At 39.2% G+C, this 19,777-nt stretch overlaps 1 long non-coding RNA gene across 1 annotated transcript; it reads right to left on the reverse strand.

The window, feature by feature from the left end:
• Positions 1–14,138: 14,138 nt before the first annotated feature.
• Positions 14,139–18,158, reverse strand: LOC128266030 (uncharacterized). The gene is made up of 3 exons (XR_008269005.1): positions 17,458–18,158; positions 14,478–16,456; positions 14,139–14,419 (listed from the first exon to the last, which is right to left on the reverse strand). It is a non-coding gene; the product is annotated as an uncharacterized LOC128266030 (long non-coding RNA).
• Between the last annotated feature and the right edge of the window lie 1,619 nt (positions 18,159–19,777).

Genomic DNA, 19,777 nt, shown 5'->3' on the forward strand with positions numbered 1-19,777 from the left:
GCTAAAAATTCTTTATGCAAGATATTTGGCACAATTCCGTGGACTCAGCCAGCCGAGGCTTTTCGCTGCGGGATCTGGTTCATAGCCACCTGGTGGGAAGGACCGGACTGGTTGCAAAAGCTAAAATGCAAGTGGCCAACACAGGGGCTTGCGACTCCAGTTACAGACTTAGAGCAGCGTGCTGTGAAGGTCAATTTCGCTACCAATTCCAGTGCCCAGCCCGATAGCCAACCTATTTCCATTTCTAGACCAGCACGGCCAGTTAAGGGCATGTGTTCGCATTACTGCCTCAACGGCCCTTTAGTATGACGAGCGCCATCCTATTATACTGACATATACCTGTAGGCAATATGTCTGCTCTTCTTTTTTAGACACCAGATTTCCCTGCATGGCGGCAACCAACTAGTGGTACGCCACAGTCGATTGAAGTATTGGATTCCTAAAATTAAGAACCTGGTAAAAGCTGTTCTTAACAAGAATATATTACAAACTCAATTAATGGGCAATCTTCCAACCGATCGATATTGCTTTTCCAAGCCATTTACATATACTTGAATTGATTATGAGGGCCCATTTGAGATCAAAAACTATACAGTCAGAGCATGCCTCATCACCAAGAGATATGTTTTCGTGTTTGTGTGTTTCTCCACGAATGCGATCCATTTAGAGCCTATTTCCGATCTCACAACCGAGAAGTTTCTCGCGGCATTTGCCCGATTCGTAGCGAGAAGAGGTTGTCCTCAGCGGGTTCATTCCGATAATGGAAAAATTTTTGTGGGGGCAGCGACTTTACTTTCTCGTGATTTTATGCATTCAAGAAGTCTAGCCATCAGAGCTCTCCACTCTTCAAAGTTGAAGCGTGCCTTAATTCCAGGCCACTGTCTCACTAAACGTCCCGTCCATAAGCTAGTACTTCTTCCTATGGAGGCCAAGACAACCTCCGTACTTCCAAAATAGTGCCTTCTGCACTATTAAATCCACTTATAATTTATTTGTTCTATATTAAAGCATTAAAACCATGGCTCTCCAAGCCGGTCGGGGAATCCATCCGATAAGAAGTGCAACCGATTTCTGAGGCTCAGCAATGAGAAGCGGCTCTGCGTCGTTATCAAAAAGTATTGCGCTGATTACCTGTGACACCAGAATTCCGAAGGAGTATGTCCCAGAGGGGACACGTGCAAAAAGTGAGGGCAGGACCACCACACATTGCTTCATATGCTCGGGGTCCAACCCACAGCTGGCGGAATCCGACCAAGCCAAGGCGCCAACTGCAGCTCCATCTGTGGCGACTGCCATCGTGGTTATCGACACTGGAACCAACTAGTACGAGACGGGTGCCCTGTCAACAAAAACATGTGTAAGAAGTCTAATTGTTAGACGATCTCCGCTGCTAATGATCTTTTGCCGCCGCAGGCAATCGACGTTACCTTTATCATACCTTGTTTCATAATATCCTTCATTTAGTTATAATAAAATTTACGATGTTTTGTTTTGAATATACCTATTTGAGCGTTTACGCTTTATTGCTGACCGTTGCTTGCAACTCTTTGCCATTTTCGACAAGAAAAATAAATAAAATTAATTAGTTAAACAGTTTTTGTATGGATATAAACAATACTGCAATTTTGTGAAGCATTAATTTTCAAATTACTTAATAAATTTTTTCACACAAGAAATAAATGAAATCGAAATGATAGAAAGTTTTCACTAGGAATAAAATATAACTAGGCTTAAAAATTTTTTATAGTACTGTTTAACAATTTAAAACCAAGAATATGAATTTTCTAATGCTGAAATAATATAAACAAACAATAAAAAATATCTCATCCCATATGAAAGGGTTGGCTTGTAAGTATGATTTGTAATAAAAGAAATTAATTTTAACTAAGTTTTTCCTTATCCGGGGTACATGGAAGTCGAGGGTCATTTAAGAAGGTGATTGGTGGTCATTCTAAGAGATCCTGAAGAGGAAATGCTGGACCATTAGGATCATTGTAGGGTGGCCACTTCGCCTTCTTGGCGTAGTAAAAGGAGAGATGATTTGGCAAGTGTGTCTCTCACGTTTTGTTTTGTTTTCGTATTCTTTCCTTTCTTCAGACCTTTTCCAATTTCCAAATGAATAGTACGCGAATTTCAATTGATTGATATACTACCATACGAGCATTATAACGTGGCGGTTTTCTTTTCTTTCGCACATTTATCTGGATTAGCGAACTTTTAAAATAAAAATGCTCCGAACATTTTTAATTGCGTCATTGCGTTTTATTGGCAGACGTGGATACTGCAAACACATCTACAGCGATTGCGGTACCAATTTCATCGGAGCAGATAAATTCCTAAACCTTTGGTTATTCCTAAATTAACCGCTCAGAATATTCAATGGCATTTCAATCCTCCGCACAGTCCAAATTTTGGAGCACGTTTAAAGGTACGCTTATAACCTACGAACTCTCAACTATTTTGGTTCAAATTGAAGCCTGTTTGAACTCCAGCCCACTTAGCACGTTGAGTGCGGATATGGAGGGCTTAGCCTATTGACACCGGCCCAAACCACAGCTTACGTTTTGCGTGAACTGGCTGGAAGGCTTCCGTCGAACCCAAATCCAAGACATGCGCTGGTTGATTTACCGGCCAGAGAGATTTCCCAGATAGATGTTTTGATCGGAGCCGACATATTACCGTCCGTGTTGCTAAGCGGCACGCGCACCAACATTTGCGGGGCCCTCCTAGGTCAGGAAACTATTTTTGGCTGTGTACTTACCAGGCCCAGTGTCCAACACATCAAGCCAAAATCGGGTTGCAGCTTTCACGACCCAGATAACCGAAACGAGTGACAAGGTCTTAGAAAAACTTCTCACTAAGTTTTGGGAGATGGAGAATATACCAACTAAGAGGGTAAAGGAATCCGATTCCTATTGCGAGAGCAATTTTCTCCAAACCACCGCTAGGGACGCAAGCGGGAGATACGTGGTAACTTTACCGTTCCGCGTACCCGAAAATTTCGGATCTTGAAAAGAGACTTTCCACTAAAAGAGCAACACGACTCAGTAATTCAAGAGTATATGGATCTGGGTCACATGAGACATTTTATGTACGTAGACGACGTTCTGGCAGGGACCAATTCCATACAAGAGGCTCGACATGTGAGCGGGCTTTACCACACTTTTAACATCGCCGGGTTCCTGTTGAGAATGTGGACCTCGGACGAATTCTATTTTGTTCCACCTCTAGTTTCGATTGAACCTACTTATACTAAGATAGAGATTATTTGCCAATGGATGGCTGTCCACGTTTATTGTCCGCTTAAAATTCTTTATGCAAGATATTTGGCACAATTCCGTGGACTCAGCCAGTCGAGGCTTTTCGCTGCGGGATCTGGTTCATAGCCACCTGGTGGGAAGGACCGGACTGGTTGCAACAGCTAAAATGCAAGTGGCCAACACAGGGGCTTGCGACTCCAGTTACAGACTTAGAGCAGCGTGCTGTGAAGGTCAATTTCGCTACCAATTCCAGTGCCCAGCCCGATAGCCAACCTATTTCCATTTCTAGACCAGCACGGCCAGTTAAGGGCATGTGTTCGCATTACTGCCTCAACGGCCCTTTAGTATGACGAGCGCCATCCTATTATACTGACATATACCTGTAGGCTATCTCGTCTGCTCTTCTTTTTTTCACACCAGATTTCCCTGCATGGCGGCAACCAACTAGTGGTACGCCACAGTCGATTGAAGTATTGGATTCCTAAAATTAAGAACCTGGTAAAAGCTGTGCTTAACAAGAAGATATTACAAACGCAATTAATGGGCAATCTTCCAACCGATCGATATTGCTTTTCCAAGCCATTTACATATACTAGAATTGATTATGAGGGCCCATTTGAGATCAAAAACTATACAGTCAGAGCATGCCTCATCACCAAGAGATATGTTTTCGTGTTTGTGTGTTTCTCCACGAATGCGATCCATTTAGAGCCTATTTCCGACCTCACATCCGAGAAGTTTCTCGCGGCATTTGCCCGATTCGTAGCGAGAAGAGGTTGTCCTCAGCGGGTTCATTCCGATAATGGAAAAATTTTTGTGGGGGCAGCGACTTTACTTTCTCGTGATTTTATGCATTCAAGAAGTCTAGCCATCAGAGCTCTCCACTCTTCAAAGTTGAAGCGTGCCTTAATTCCAGGCCACTGTCTCACTAAACGTCCCGTCCATAAGCTAGTACTTCTTCCTATGGAGGCCAAGACAACCTCCGTACTTCCAAAATAGTGCCTTCTGCACTATTAAATCCACTTATAATTTATTTGTTCTATATTAAAGCATTAAAACCATGGCTCTCCAAGTCGGTCGGGGAATCCATCCGCTAAGAAGTGCAACCGATTTCTGAGGCTCAGCACTGATAAGCGGCTCCGCGTCGTTATCATCAACAAGTATTGCGCTAATTACCTGTGACACCAGAATTCCGAAGGAGTATGTCCCAGAGGGGACACGTGCAAAAAGTGAGGGCAGGACCACCACACGTTGCTTCATATGCTCGGGGTCCAACGCACAGCTGGCGGAATCCGACCAAGCCAAGGCGCCAACTGCAGCTCCATCTGTGGCGACTGCCATCGTGGTTATCGACACTGGAACCAACTAGTACGAGACGGGTGCCCTGTCAACAAAAACATGTGTAAGAAGTCTAATTGTTAGACGATCTCCGCTGCTAATGATCTTTTGCCGCCGCAGGCAATCGACGTTAACTTTATCATACCTTGTTTCATAATATCCTTCATTTAGTTATAATAAAATTTACGATGTTTTGTTTTGAATATACCTATTTGAGCGTTTACGCTTTATTGCTGACCGTTGCTTGCAACTCTTTGCCATTTTCGACAAGAAAAATAAATAAAATTAATTAATTAAACAGTTTTTGTATGGATATAAACAATACTGCAATTCTGTGAAGCATTAATTTTCAAATTACTTAATAAATTTTTTCACACAAGAAATAAATGAAATCGAAATGATAGAAAGTTTTCACAAGGAATAAAATATAACTAGGTTTAAAAATTCTTTATAGTACTGTTTAACAATTTAAAACCAAGAATATGAATTTTCTAATGCTGAAATAATATAAAACAATTAAAAAAATATCTCAGCCCATATGAAAGGGTTGGCTTGTAAGTATGATTTGTAATAAAAGAAATTAATTTTAACTAAGTTTTTCCTTATCCGGGGTACATGGAAGTCGAGGGTCATTTAAGAAGGTTATTGGTGGTCATTCTAAGAGATCCTGAAGAGGAAATGCGGTGGCCACTTCGCCTTCTTGGCGTAGTAAAAGGAGAGATGATTTGGCAAGTGTGTCTCTCACGTTTTGTTTTGTTTTCGTATTCTTTCCTTTCTTCAGACCTTTTCCAATTTCCAAATGAATAGTACGCGAATTTCAATTGATTGATATACTAGCATACGAGCATTATAACGTGGCGGTTTTCTTTTCTTTCGCATATTGCCCAAACACTTTAAATTTTCCACCAGCACATTCTTAATAGATTGTTATATGTTACAGAAATAATTATGGCTCCCAACTGTGTGAGGCCTGACAGAAATTACTTTTACAGAATTATTACTTTTCTTTACGTTTTCTAACCAAAACAAAATTATTTGACTTTGATTTAACATTTATCTGGATTAGCGAACTTTTAAAATAAAAATGCTCCGAACATTTTTAATTGCGTCATTACAAAAATAACAGCTTAATCCAGTTGGAACCTGCGATTGGATGTGGATATTTTAGAAGATTTCTATCACCTGCCATGTTGCAGGATTAGATATAAAATATTCTCGAATGGTGCTTGCGTTTCCAAAATGCTGCTTTAAGATTAGAACTGATCTCTTGTCAGGACTATAAACATGTATCTAGATGGATATTAGTTGCAGTACCGCTTTGGAATTCGTGTTCTTTTTTTTTGTTCAATTTAGTTATTGCAGGTTGCAAACAAGTAAAAGTCGCAACAGAGGTGTTCCAGAGTAGAAGCTTTACCTTACATTTACTACCTGCAACAGGAAGTCAACTTTTGGGAAAATTTCATGCAGATAGCTTTAAAACTGAGAGACTTTTTTGCGTAGAAACCGACGGACGGAAAGACGGACATGGCTAGATCGCCTTTCTTTTATACTTTATAGGGTTGGAGATTTCTCATTTACTGGGTTGCAAACATCTGACTGAAATCATAATACCCTCTACAAGGGTAAAAAGATAATACTACAATCTCTAACAATAAAAATTAGAAAATAAGATTGGTTAAAAATTGTTATTTCATAACCATTTAATTACCGTAATAAACCGTTCAAGAATGGCCATACAAAGAATATGAACCATAATTGGAGTAAACACTATATGCATATGCAACGAGTCACAGATCCATAAGCCAATTTAAATTTTTGATCATATTTCAGCCGTTTTCAGAAGTGATAATATATATTTCTTGCTTGCTTACATTGATATGTGCGTTTTTATTAGCTCTATAAGACTCAAAGTCTTAAAGCTTCTCTTGTCATCAAAAATAAACTGGACTTTTACTCCGAGAATACCGCTTTTGCTTCTACTTGCCGAATCCATTTTGAGCACAGGCTTTGAGGCTGTTGTTCAATCAGTTGCAAAACCAGTAAATAACCGCCGGGGGCAGTTTAAGAAAAGAAAGGCGTTGAAATTGTATATGCAAAGTGAGCGCGATCTGTGTATCACACGTTTATTCGTTCAGAATTTTTAAGAGAGTACCAAAAGGGCCAAAGCCACGTTGAACAACACTAGGAGTATTGCTGTAACACACGTAAGCTTCAGCTGTTTAATTCTTCGAGTTTTAAATTTCATATTTTCTTAATAATAATCATTTCATATGGTTGCGTTAGGAAAAATCGAAATATTAAAAAACAATTTTTTTTTTTAATTAACTTTCCATGTTTTGAATGTTTTAATAATTATTTGATGGTACAGATTTACGATTTTAATTTAATTTAATAATTGAGCTGAAAAACATCAATGTTGTAAGACATATAAATAAATCGAAATTTAAGTGTTTTCAAGAATATTTAATTTTTGCAAAAGCTGCAAGGGTATACAAACTGCAGCTTACCGAAAGTTATCTTTTTTTTTGTTTTTTTTTTTTTGTTTTATCACCTAAGATATATTTTTGTTAATACTTAAAGCAAAGTAAAAACGCAACAATATGGTATAACTCTTACAGGAGACTCCCTTGATCGATTTTACTGCTAGCAGGCTTTTTAAGGCTTCCTTCCTTTATAACCCAGTCCCACATAGCCCATCCAAGCGAAACGGTTAGGAGTTTTGATGGATGGTGGACTGGAGCTTCCATAGAGCTACCATCACCTCTCTATCAAAAGTCACAGAATTTTTTTTGGGTGGTCTTTCCCTCTTTCAAACTTATTTAGAAGTACTTTTTTGTTGTTTTTGTTTAAATGATATGGATTTTTTGTTAAATGATTATCTGAACTTTTAAATAACGGCTTATATCTACTCTGTATTCAAAATGTCGCCTGGGGGAGCGTTACCCTCCCAAGCCTCCATCTCTTTTGAGTAAGCCTCTGGCTAACAGCAACAAAGATGGCAACCATGTAAATTAAAATTCTTTTGGCTTAATATCGGCTAGAAACGTGCGGTTAGAAACGTAAATTCCTCCATCAAGACATAGCCGGGAAATTTTTGGCACGGCAAAGCCTTACGGACCATCTTTGAAAGATGGTACTAGGCCAAATGGGAACTAATTTTTAAAGTTGTTTGACAAAGCACACATAGGCACTCACAAATTTGGTTAATGTACAATTTTGTTAAACCAGCAAGGATCGAAAGTAATCATTAGAAAACGTCATGGTCACGGAAAGCTCTTAGAAATAATCATACTTTACCAGAATAATACAGAATAATAATAAGCTTGACTTGTGAGTTTTATTTTTGATCAAAAGTAGTTAAAGCATTTTCCGATCGCTCCGCCGAGTGAACGGGAAAACTAACTTATTTAAAAATAAAAATACACCAGTTGTGAGGAGTTGAATAACTCCCCACAAGTTAAGAAGCAAGCAGGGTAAGCGCATGCAAGCAGTGGCCTACCAGTTACCAGTTGCGCGGCGAATTCGCCCGTAGTAACGGTAGTGCGGCGAGAGAGAGTGGTGCATTGAGCACCAGACAAGAACAAGGAGAGTCCGAGAGGGACAGCAATACAAGAGAGCGGCGAAGGGCCGTGGACAGAAGGAAGTAACGGGACGGCACCGGACTTTGGGCCCTGATATTGGTGCCGTGCGCAGAGGGCGAAAGGTCGAACGGTAAAACCGTGGACTTTGGACCAGGAGGCAAGGAGACGCCGATAACTAGCGGTAAATGGAGGCCTATATAAACCGGCCGAGCGCAGGAAGCTGGATCAGTCGATTTCTACCAAGTCAACAAGTAACAGTCATCAAGTGAACCAGTAACCAGTGAAACAACGTGAAGGAGCAAGTAAAGCCGTGCGGAGTCATCAAGGAAACAAGATCGCTACGTCGAGACGTTCGGGACTTAGAGCTAAAGGTTCCGAATTGAGACACAGGTAGCTGAGGTCCTTACGGCACCACACGGTTAAGGCCAGGCGCTTTGTCACAACTTCTGTCGCGATTTGAGCTTGGCATCCCACCCGGCGTGTCCGGCAGAGTTGAACAAATAGAGTCCTTCGACAAAGAACCGTGGGTTCAGAAGGAAAGTTGTCTAGAACTAGCTGCCTGCCTACAAGGACTGCATTGGCGAACTCCGGCGTATGCCTGATCGTCCTGCAGGAGCTGTACAAGGTCCTGGTACGACTGGCCCGGAAGGACGCGCGTTTGTTCGGCTGGTGTCTCGAAAGGCGTATGCGTTAAGAACACAGCAGTCCACCGCTAGAGTCCCAGAACGGCAGCTTACCGAGTCGCCAACAAGGAGGGGAGCCTGCCTACAAGGACTTCAGTGGCGAAGTCCCAGTGGCTCTTGACCCAGGGACCGCGTTGGCGGCTTCCGGCGTACGCCTGAACCGTCAAGTAGAAACTGAGCCGACGTCCGGTGCGACCGGCCGGGACAGAGCAAGGGACAGAAGGCTGCGGCTGCGAAAGGCGTACGCCTTGAGAGCACAGTGCCTGTTCACCCTAGTCTGGGAACGGTGACGCATCTTTAATCCCTGTAACCCAGCCGAGCCAAGCGCAGCAGAAGACATCGCAAGCCAAACCGGCGAGGGAGACACCACTTCGCAGCCAGCGCGATCCAGCGAGGCGTTCAATGTGGGAAGGAGACGACGGAAGATCGTAGTTCTACATTATCATTACATCACCCCGGCCGAGGGTCAAGTCGGCGAATAAAAGATCACTGTGTACTCCCAATCTTTTGTGCGTTTTTCACTGATCAACAGGGCGGTCACGTATATATAAATTTGGTGGGACGAACACTTACATCTTCTGAGCTAGCCGCACGACATTCGTAGCGAGCAGATAATAAAGAAAATCAGTTCGTTACATCTGGCGCCCAACGTGATTGTCCTGACAGTGAAAATACAGCAATAAACAGAAATGGGGAAAAATTGGATCTATCTCCTCAAGAAAGAGGATTCCCCAAAGGTGGCAGCCAAGCTTGGCATTATCCTGGAGGGCAAGTCGGACGACATGCGAAAAGCCCTTTCAGAGTATGTTACGAAGACACAAAACGACCCAAGAATGGCGGAAATTTGGGCTGAGCTGGAGGAATTGTACGACAAACCAGGCTCGAGCGGCAAGTTACAGGTCCCAGACGCCGAACAGCTCATAGCTAGCCTGGGCGTGGAGAGCATGAAGGAGGCAGGAAGATCCAGGGGCCCAAGCCAAGAAAGAAGAACAGAACAGCAAAGGCCTAGCGCACCAGACAATGCAAAAGTCGCAAAGCAAGTCAGGGAATGGTCGTTCAAGTTTGACGGCACGGAGAAAACACTGGAGTTTCTGGTACAAGTGGAATGGTCAGCAAACACATACGGTTTGAACCTGAACCTCATTCTCCGAGCCATGCCTGAATTGCTGCAAGGCAAGGCCCTAAAATGGTTCATATCAAACAATAAACACTGGAGGACATGGGGAGAGTTCAGCGACAGTTTTCAAACGTATTTCCTGCCAAGGGGTTTCTTCTCAAAGCTCGCAGATCAGGTCAAACAAAGAAAACAGGGCTTTAGAGAGTCGTTCAAGGACTATATGGTTGACATGCAGACCATGATGAGACCACTCGGCTACTCCCCAAAGGAATTACTAGAGCAGATAAAGGAAAACTGCACGCCGGACCTGAGGATTTCCTGAGGACGTATAAGATAGACGATCTAGAGTCTCTAATGGTGCTGGCTGACGAGTATGAAGAACTGTAAAAAGAGCGAGAAGCATTTATTCAAGAAAACAAATTCTCGCGAAGCAAAGCAAACAGCACCACAACAAGTCACGTGTAGAAGAAGAAGGCGGACACCAAGCACCTATCGACGGTCCAAGCCAACGGACTTCAAACGCCTACAACCACCAGAGCACGTTATGGAGGCCACCCAACACCAATCAGAGACCACCCAGCGCAGCACCAAGAGCCCACAGGTCACAGACACACATCGTGAACCCACACGAAGCTTGTAGACGGTGGCGATTAACTGGCGAATTAATCAAAGAAGAGCAGCAGTTATCCGCAGCGGTACAGATTGGCAGAACCTCACACAAAGCCACAATCGACACCGGGGCAACAGCGAGCTTTATAAGCGAGGAGCTGGCGGAAATACTGGCTGCTTATGGAAAGATTACAAGGACGAGAAGGCAAGTTAGGTTGGCAGATGGCAGGTGCAGCGGGATAATTACGCAGCTCGAGGTGGAAATCGAATTCGGCAATAAGCGATTGCCCATGAGCCTGCTGATCCTACCAGGAGTGGTAGACTCGCTGGTGCTAGGATAGAATTTCCTCACAGGAGTCGGCACCGAGTCTTTAAAATTTTCTTTCGAGAAAGTTGTACCATAAAGTCATCTAAGGTAGGAATCAGATAGTGTTCTCGTTTGATCGCGTTATTAAGTGGTTTGTAAATTATTAAGTGGTATGTTTTACTGGCGAAATAACCATCGTTTGCCTGTTCGGCCCCTTTCCTAGTCCCCTCAAACAATTGCTTAAATCTTTCCACAAATGTTTCTTTAGTAGACGGCAAGTTACACAATGAGTCAATATTCAAATGATTGATTAACTTTAAATCAACTGAAGTTTCAAGACTTAATATAGGTTCGCATTTATTTTTTACCACTATAAACTCAATATTCGTACATGTTTTTGAGTTAAAATCGGTGCAGCTTGCTGTTGCTATTCCGTAATTATTACCTTTAACATTGTTGTAATCAAAAACTATGAGATTCTCTGGCCAAAGTTAAGACACGCTAACGTTTCGTTTTTTGTAATTAATCATTAATTTAGTTACTTCTCTGTGCTATTGGTTTTGCTTAGTTGTGTTTGTCCTTTTGTTTTGATTTAATAGTTTGGAATGCGAAATAATTTTAGCTTTTATTTTATTTAGATTCAGATATATTTTCAATATCTTTATAAAGAAAAATCAAACAAACTGTACGAGAAATGGGACCGATTCAAGAGCAGGGTTTCCGTGTACTTCAAATCTCACATACTCAACGGAGCTTGCAGGGAACAATTTCTTCAAATGGAAAATGCAAGCATTGGTAAACTTATTCTTTATGCAAACGTAATCAGCACCGTAACTCCATATATATATATAAAAAAGCAGTCTTGATCTAAGAAAATGTCTTCTTATTTCAGTAAATCCGTTCTTGGCTCACTATTGAGCACGGAAATACTGAAACCAAGACTGTTGAGAACGGTTTTTTTTCTTGGTGTACTTATTAATCCTTGACTCTTACCCATTAGTTTTCTGTTTCTTCTAAAGAAGTTATTATGATCATCTTTATTTAAGTATGAACGTTCATTTACTCTACTTTCTATCACTCCACGTGCGAACTCATTGGTGGTTTTTTTTAAATTGAACTTTATAACCTCTGTTAAATGGACACAAACTTTTTGAGTGCATGTTATAATAGTATTTTTGTGTGGATTTCTTGTATAGAAATTTCTTGGTTATAGCTTGCTTATCAATTGTATTACGATGCAGTTCAGATTTTTTAGTCGGTATTTTGATTTTACACATTCTACCAAAGAATAACTCATGGGGTAGACAACATGGGGCACAACTTAAAACTACTACTGGCGTAGCATTATATTCAAGAGTTCTATGTTGATAATTTCTAGCTTCAGAGCAGTGTTTTAAAATATTCTTTGCCACTCCTTTTTCCGCTAGCCCATTTCTTTAAGGATATCTTGGGCTGGAAAACTGCAGAATTATATTAGAGTCGTTTGCAAAGATATTAAACATAAATGAGTTGAAGGGGTTATTATCACACTTTAGTTTTGAGGGATAACCATAACTATCGAAAACCAATTCCATACTCTATAGCCTTCCCTTTTAGTTGTTTCACAGTCATAAAGTTAGAATATGCGTCAAAAATAGAAATAAAATTTCTTCCCTCATATTCAAATTTGTTTATTTCGGCCATGTGAAAATGGTATTCAGGCATTTCGTCTTCTATTAACGGTTCTTTTTGGTTATTTCTGCGGAATTTCTGGCATATTTCATAAGTATACCATCTCTTTTATTTGCGTGTTCATATTTGGCCAATATTATAGTTTACGAGCCCAAGCAAGCGTTTTCTCATAGTGTAATTCTGCCTTGAAATAGCTAAATTCTTGGCAAAATGTATCTAGATTGTGAAATGTTGGCCATCACTTTCTTTTGGTATTTGAGCGCCAAGCAGTCAACTACATTTCCCTTCCTGGTGTATATTTCACAGACATTTTTGAGTATTTTAAAAGATATAATAACATTTGTTGCAATCGCATTGTTACTGAGTCAATATCTCTTTTTATCAGGACTTCTAATGGTTTATGGTCACTTTCAACCATAATTCTCGTCCATACACATAGTAGTGGAACCTTTCACAGGCAAAAAAGATTGCCAACAGTTCTTTTTCAATTTGAGCCCATTTTTGCTCACTTTTCGTAAGCGTGCGTGATGCAAAACTAATTGGATGCCCATTCTGTAAAATTACGCATCCAAGTCCATCTTTGGAGGCATCGGATTGAATTACAACTGGCTTTGAACTATCGTATACTGCTAAAACTGGTTCACTTGATATTATTTTAAGCAAGTCATCTAGCTCGTTTTGATGTTCTTTATTCCACTCAAGGGTGTATCTATTCTAGTAAGGTTTCTAAGCTTTGCTGTTCTTGAAGACAAATCTGGAATAAATTTAGCTAAATATTTAAACAGACCAAGAATTCCTGAAACTCCTTTTTTGTCATCAGAGGTTTTATGTTGGAAATTGCATGTAGGTCTTTTTGTTTTGGCTTGATTTGAACTACCGAAAGAACTTGACCCATAAACTCAACTTTATGTTTTCTATACTGAACTTCGTCAGGGTTAAAACGTACTCCATTGGACCTTGCGCGATCTAATACCTTCAACAATGTTTTATCGTGCTCTTCAAAAGTGTCTCCCAATATTCCAATGTCATCAAAGTATACGATTACATTGGGAATGTCTCCAACATTGAAACATCTCAGGGTCACTATTGATTCCAAACGGAACACGATTAAACTTTTATCGCCCAAAAGGTGTCATAAAGGTCGTCAATTCAGAAACTGCTTCTTCTAGCTCCATTTTCCGGAACCCTTGGGACAAATCAAGAATGGTAAAAACTTTCTTTCGAGAAAGTTTAACCATAAAGTCATCTATGGTAGGAATCAGATAGTGTTCTTGTTTGATCGCGTTATTAAGTGGTTTGTAAATTATTTAGTGTTATGTGTTACTGGCGAAATAATTTTGTTTTCTACCATTTTTTTTTTTTTGTTTTTGCTCTAGTGCTTCGATCAGACTTTGGGGAACCTCATTTTGTAGTGCAAAACAGGTTTTGCATCTTCTTTCAAAACCATCGTTTGCTTGTTCGGCACCTTTCCTAGTCCCCTCAAACAATTACTTAAATCTTTCCACAAACGTTTCTTTAGTAGCCGGAAAGTTACACAATGAGTCAATATTCAAATGTTTGACTGAAGATTGAAGACCTAATATAGGTTCGCATTTATTTTTTACCACTAAAAATTCAATATTCTTACATGTTTTGAGTTTAAATCAGTGGAGCTTGCTGTTGCTATTCCGTAATTATTACCTTTAACATTGTTGTAATCAAAAACTATGAGATTCTCTGGTTTAACTTCAAGTTTGGGATCAATTGGAATACAATTGACATCTGCGCCAGTATCCACTGTAAAGGTAATGTCTTTTCCATTAATATCTAAGGTCTTTGTCCATTTAACTCAGTTTAGTGCACACCCACTTATCCTAAAATTTAAATAATTATAATTTACTTGTTTATTATCTTTGATAGATTTGTCTGTACCTGATTCCGACCAGTTTATTGTAGCTCCCTTGGCTAGCTTGTGATCCACTTCCACTAATGACTTGGCGATGCTGTGTTGTTGTCCATGCACTTCTTTTGTTTGCAGTATTTTGCAAAGTGTCCAGCTTTTCACATTATCCCTTTAGCCTTGTACTCCGCTGGATGGTTATAGTTGAAAAGCGCCCCACAGTTGTAGCATCGGCGAGTCAATGCGTTGATCGAGTTGTTTTCCACAGACTTGGTTTTGTTTTCTGCACATTTTAGTTGCTCGTTGTTTTTAGTTGCTGCTTCAAACGCCTTACATTCATTGATGATAGCTCCAACTGCTTATTCTTTGCGTCTTTAAGCTGTAGTCTTTTATCGTGTACAACAATTATGACGCGATTGAACAGCATTCGTTTTTCGTATGATTTACCGCACGCACATTTGAAGTCGTACTTGCTTACGGAACTTCGTCTCAAATTCCAATAATGGCTGCCCGTCGCTCTGCATGACATTGTTGAACTTGAAGGATTCCATCGTGATGTTCTTAAATAGAGTGTTATAGTCAGCAAAATCTTTAATTACTTGATCCAATGAACGAATTGTAACTGCCGCTGACGTTGAAGGCTCTGATGATGTCACGTTGGCGCCCACCATGCCATTTGCAGTTCCGTCGTTCGGGAACAGAGTTCCAGCAAGCCATAGAAAAGTTTCAATTTTCATTGCTTCTGTTCCGTATCATTTCCAGCGGTCATCATGTACATATGTACATCAGAAAAGACCTTTTCCACTTAGGCCACTCAACCGCCAATGATGAACAATCTAATTCGGTCAAAAATATTTACAATATTTTTATATCTGACACCATGTAATAAGCCTGATTGGCTTATAATTAAAAGACTTAATTATTTAGTTTATCGTGGCACGTCTGCTTTTTAGCGTCCCTTTTATTTAAGTGTGGCAGCATATTCTTAATTAAATAATAATAAAATTTATCGATAGTAATTTATTTTAACTTTATATACTAAACATTAACATTAATGTTAACTAATTGCAACACACATACAGTACCGTCCTATCTACATGTACATATCATTGTACTGCAGTTTGCGTGCATGATTCCATTTTACATTTGTGTGAAATTGCTTAACAAATAAATTACACATTTCAACGTATGTACATTTGCTTATATATATCAATTTCAATTCCAGTCGTTCCGTAGTTCCACAGGGCATCCGTTAAGGTAGCGCCAAACTGGTAATACCGTATTCACAATTTTTCAACTATTTAGTTAATAATTAAAAAAGAAAACAACAACAACAACAAAGGAACTAAAATATAATATCCTGTTATATCGACTGACCATATCCAACCATACTACTCTGCAGATATTTTCTAATATTTGGGTTTTTAGAAAGTTTCCAGTGAGAACAACGCCATTTTTGGCCGTGTACGCCTTTACAGTGGAATTATTGTTTTCACTTTTGAATTGCTTTCAAAATAATTTAATCCGACTTTCACTTCTTGGTTTTTTTACTTCCATAAATTCCAGCATCTACTTCTATTTATCTTGAGAGACCCATTTTGCTCCAAAGGTTCGCAGCTGTGATCTGTGCTCCAAAGAGGCTCATCCAGTTCGACTTTGTACTCGCTCCCTCCCGATGTCTCAACCAGAGCGAGAAACTTAAATTAATCAAAGGCGATTATGTTTAAATTGCTTCGCTAAGGACATCATCTGCGTGAGTGCAAAAGTAGGGACGCCACAATACGCTCCTACATAAAGACATTCCTAGTAACCATAATAGCTCTGCACAGGATCAAACAACTATGCAAGAAGCTACCAAAATACAGTCCACTTCTGTTCACTTTGTTTCCAATCAGCGAGTAGACCTTTTAGGCACAGCCATCGTCCATGTGTTCATTTAGGAGAAAACTTCCCAGCCCGAGCCCTGATCGATACAGGTACAGAAGACACCTTCAATCATGTAAAATACTGACTGAAAAGCAAAGAGACATTCTCATTAATCTTAATATTGAGGAAAACAAAAACAATAACATCAACCTTCAAGTTAGCAGCTTTCCAAATTTGTTGGAAGAGCTCTTCGACATTTTTCCAAACGAAGCAAAAAGTCGGGTAATTTTTTTTACAAATTATTGAGTGAATATGTATTTTTATTTCATTTTGAACTTCCTGTTTTTATCTGAAGGATTATTATTTAATTCCTCGGGGTAAATTTAAAAAAAAACCGAGTGGAAAGTTGTATTCCAAATACAGAAAAGGGGGTCGGAGATTTGAACTGCAAGATGAAGAGAAAATTGAAAATGTGCCGAACAGTTGGGAAGATCATGGTCTAGCCCTAGCATTGAAAGCAAGCTTAAAAAGGGACTCCTCCGATTGGACAGACGTGTGTCAAAAGTGGCAAAGTACTTGCCAAATTCGACAGAAAGATATTAAATCGCTGAGCAATTTAGAGTTTATGGAAGCTTGGCCAAAGTTAAGACACGCTAACGTTTCGTCTTTTGTAATTAATCATTAATTTAGTTACTTCTCTGTGCTATTGGTTTTGCTTTGTTGTGTTTGTCCTTTTGTTTTGATTTAATAGTTTGGAATGCGAAATAATTTTAGCTTTTATTTTATTTAGATTCAGATATATTTTCAATATCTTTATAAAGAAAAATCAAACAAACTGTACGAGAAATGGGACCGATTCAAGAGCAGGGTTTCCGTGTACTTCAAATCTCACATACTCAACGGAGCTTGCAGGGAACAATTTCTTCAAATGGAAAATGCAAGCATTGGTAAACTTATTCTTTATGCAAACGTAATCAGCACCGTAACTGCCATATATATATATAAAAAAGCAGTCTTGATCTAAGAAAATGTCTTCTTATTTCAGTAAATCCGTTCTTGGCTCACTATTGAGCACGGAAATACTGAAACCAAGACTGTTGAGAACGGTTTTTTTTCTTGGTGTACTTATTAATCCTTGACTCTTACCCATTAGTTTTCTGTTTCTTCTAAAGAAGTTATTATGATCATCTTTATTTAAGTATGAACGTTCATTTACTCTACTTTCTATCACTCCACGTGCGAACTCATTGGTGGTTTTTTTTAAATTGAACTTTATAACCTCTGTTAAATGGACACAAACTTTTTGAGTGCATGTTGTAATAGTATTTTTGTGTGGATTTCTTGTATAGAAATTTCATGGTTATAGCTTGCTCATCAATTGTATTACGATGCAGTTCAGATTTTTTAGTCGGTATTTTAGTTTTACACATTCTACCAAAGAAACTCACATGGGGCACAACTTAAAACTACTTCTGGCGTAGCATTATATTCAAGAGTTCTATGTTGATAATTTCTAGCTTCAGAGCAGTGTTTTAAAATATTCTTTGCAATTGCCACTCCTTTTTCCGCTAGCCCATTTCTTTAAGGATATCTTGGGCTGGAAAACTGCAGAATTATATTAGAGTCGTTTGCAAAGATATTAAACATAAATGAGTTAAAGGGGTTATTATCACACTCTAGTTTTGAGTGGATAACCATAACTATCGAAAACCAATTCCATACTCTATAGACTTCCCTTTTAGTTGTTTCACAGTCATAAAGTTAGAATATGCGTCAAAAATAGAAATAAAATTTCTTCCCTCATATTCAAATTTGTTTATTTCGGCCATGTAAAAATGGTATTCAGGCATTTCGTCTTCTATTAACAGTTCTTTTTGGTTATTTCTGCGGGAATTTCTGGCATATTTCATAAGCATATACCATCTCTTTTATTTGCGTGTTCATATTTGGCCAATATTATAGTTTACGAGCCCAAGCAAGCGTTTCTCATAGTGTAATTCTGCCTTGAAATAGCTAAATTCTTGGCAAAATGTATCTAGATTGTGAAATGTTGGCCATTACTTTCTTTTGGTATTTGAGCGCCAAGCAGGTCAACTACATTTCCCTTCCTGGTGATATTTCACAGACATTTTTGAGGTATTTTAAAAGATATAATAACATTGTTGCAATCGCATTGTTACTGAGTCAATATCTCTTTTTATCAGGACTTCTAATGGTTTATGGTCACTTTCAACCATAAATTCTCGTCCATACACATAGTAGTGGAACCTTTCACAGGCAAACAGTTCTTTTTCAATTTGAGCCTATTTTTGCTCACTTTTCGTAAGCGTGCGTGATGCAAACTAATGGATGCCCATTCTGTAAAATTAAGCATCCAAGTCCATCTTTGGAGGCATCGGATTGAATTACAACTGGCTTTGAACCTATCGTATACTGCTAAAACTGGTTCACTTGATATTATTTTAAGCAAGTCATCTAGCTCGTTTTGATGTTCTTTAGTTCCACTCAAGGGTGTATCTATTCTAGTAAGGTTTCTAAGCTTTGCTGTTCTTGAAGACAAATCTGGAATAAATTTAGCTAATATTTAAACAGACCAAGAATTCCTGAAACTCCTTTTTGTCATCAGAGGTTTTATGTTGGAAATTGCATGTAGGTGTTTTTGTTTTGGCTTGATTTGAACTACCGAAAGAACTTGACCCATAAACTCAACTTTATGTTTTCTATACTGAACTTCGTCAGGGTTAAAACGTACTCCATTGGACCTTGCGCGATCTAATACCTTCAACAATGTTTTATCGTGCTCTTCAAAAGTGTCTCCCAATATTCCAATGTCATCAAAGTATTCGATTACATTGGGAATGTCTCCAACATTAAACATCTCAGGGTCACTATTGATTCCAAACGGAACACGATTAAACTTTTATCGCCCAAAAGGTGTCATAAAGGTCGTCAATTCAGAAACTGCTTCTTCTAGCTCCATTTTCCGGAACCCTTGGGACAAATCAAGAATGGTAAAAACTTTCTTTCGAGAAAGTTTAACCATAAAGTCATCTATGGTAGGAATCAGATAGTGTTCTTGTTTGATCGCGTTATTAAGTGGTTTGTAAATTATTTAGTGTTTTTGTGTACTGGCGAAATAATTTGTTTTCTACCATTTTTTTTTTTTGTTTTTGCTCTAGTGCTTCGATCAGACTTTGGGGAACCTCATTTTGTAGTGCAAAACAGGTTTTGCATCTTCTTTCAAACCATCGTTTGCTTGTTCGGCACCTTTCCTAGTCCCCTCAAACAATTACTTAAATCTTTCCACAAACGTTTCTTTAGTAGCCGGAAAGTTACACAATGAGTCAATATTCAAATGTTTGACTGAAGATTGAAGACCTAATATAGGTTCGCATTTATTTTTACCACTAAAAATTCAATATTCTTACATGTTTTGAGTTTAAATCAGTGGAGCTTGCTGTTGCTA

This window comes from Drosophila gunungcola, unplaced genomic scaffold (assembly GCF_025200985.1).
Source record: "Drosophila gunungcola strain Sukarami unplaced genomic scaffold, Dgunungcola_SK_2 000232F, whole genome shotgun sequence".
NCBI classification, from domain to species: domain Eukaryota; kingdom Metazoa; phylum Arthropoda; class Insecta; order Diptera; family Drosophilidae; genus Drosophila; species Drosophila gunungcola.